The sequence below is a fragment of the Trichechus manatus genome, unplaced genomic scaffold, assembly GCF_000243295.1.
Source record: "Trichechus manatus latirostris isolate Lorelei unplaced genomic scaffold, TriManLat1.0 scaffold00009, whole genome shotgun sequence".
Taxonomy (NCBI): domain Eukaryota; kingdom Metazoa; phylum Chordata; class Mammalia; order Sirenia; family Trichechidae; genus Trichechus; species Trichechus manatus.
In genome coordinates this window covers 15,055,766-15,057,417 of record NW_004443945.1, presented here as the reverse complement: position 1 = coordinate 15,057,417, position 1,652 = coordinate 15,055,766, and the positions used below count along the sequence as shown (strand labels likewise).

Genomic DNA, 1,652 nt, shown 5'->3' with positions numbered 1-1,652 from the left:
AAAAGCATTCTGTTTGGGGATAGTTTGGTTGGTTGTTACTTTTTGTTCAACCTAACACTGAAGTTCTAAGAAATGTTGTGGTGAATTTTTACAGGGACCCAACAGCAGAAAGAGAATAGTCTAGGTCAGAAAACCTGGGTCCTATAATGTATGGTAATAATGGCGAGCATTTACTGGGTGTTTTCTGTGTGCCAGGCACTGTGCTTAATGCATACTTCATTTAATCCTCACAGTACCTCTATGAGGTGTGTATTACTGCCTTTACTTTTCAGGTGAAGAAGATGAAGTTTAGACAGGGTCGCTATGAGTCAGAATCGACTCGACGCAATGGGTTCTGGTTTAAGGTCGCACAGCCAGTAAGCAGTGGAGCTAAGGTTAAAACCAGGTGTGTCTACTCCCTTACGCTGAACAGCTCTGTGACTTCTGGTTCTTCACTTTCCTCAAATCCGAAAGGACGTAGAAAATCCCAAAGGTCTCTACTGTTTCTAAAACTCTATGTTCTAAATTAGAAAAATCCCATCTATCTTCTTAAAGTAATAAAATATGCAGGGTTCAAAACAGCGGCTTGCTCCATGCCTCTGTCCTGAAATCTTCCTTGGTTTCCCACTATTTAATGTGGTTTCAACTATTTGTTTTTCACAGACCACACGTCATCCCTAAACAAGAAAACACGCTCCTGGCAAGGAGTGATTCGTTCAAGCAGGTCATCGTAAAATATTTAGCACAATGCATGGTATACAGTAAATACTTCATGAACATTTATGGAATGATGTTGAAGTAGACGACTAGAAGGAACACGTTAATCAGTCTAAACTAACCATCAAGGATATTACTCAGAAAATGGGGCTGTCCAAGATAACCCCGAGTGGAGAAGCCTGTGTACGTGGTTGGAGACAAGTTCTGGGTCGCAGAAACCTGACGAAGTGGAATAATGGTAGCGACGGTGGCGGTGACATTCACCTGCGGGGCACAAGACGCTACTCAGGACACTGGAAAAAGCAGAAAACCCCACCTACCCCGGGACAAGGGCTCCGGGTCTTCTTCCCTCTCTGAGCCAGCCTCCCAGGACCGCCCCCTCCACAGAGGCTGAGGCGGCTGCGGCTGCGGCTGCGCAGTGGTGCGCGCGTAGGCGGAACAACGCGAGCTATGGTCAGCTGACTGGCTGGGCTGGCACGTGACTTTCTCCGTAGGCGCTGGGGTCGAGGAAGTCGTGAGGCCGGAGCTTAGGTCCGGGAGAGATGGAGCGCTGAACCGTTAACGTTTACCGGGCTGTCTGCCTCCGTACCTGTTACTGCTGCCACCTCCTCGTTTGACACCTTCCTGGGTCAGTGAGCGATGGCTATCCCAGATGGGGAGTCCTGGCCAGGCCGAAGCTTGTGCTGCGGTCGCCGTCTGGGAGGGATGGGGGCGGGAGCGGGGCCGAGGCCTTGGCGTTGGAGCTGGCAGGGTGGTTGTGTCGGTTTCCTGGCGCCGGTTCTTCGTAACTTTGAGCTGTGATTTCGTCTGTAAGGAAGAGGAAGGAGGGGAAAGACAGGATCCTAGAGGGTATTCAGTGGCAGGGACGGAAATAAGGTGAGACAGCTGATCCGCGACTTCTCCTTGCGTGGGGGTCACAGCGCATCCACGGCCCCTGATTGGGATTAAAGGCGACA

At 50.3% G+C, this 1,652-nt stretch overlaps 1 protein-coding gene across 1 annotated transcript in view; it reads left to right on the top strand.

Annotated features, from left to right (window-relative positions):
• Positions 1–1,166: 1,166 nt before the first annotated feature.
• The window catches only part of ATP6V1C1 (ATPase H+ transporting V1 subunit C1), a 48,702-nt gene continuing 48,216 nt past the window's right edge, over positions 1,167–1,652 (top strand). The window contains exon 1 of the mRNA XM_004370713.2: positions 1,167–1,324. The gene's annotated coding sequence lies outside the window, so the exon portion shown is untranslated. The remainder of the gene's footprint in view (positions 1,325–1,652) is intronic.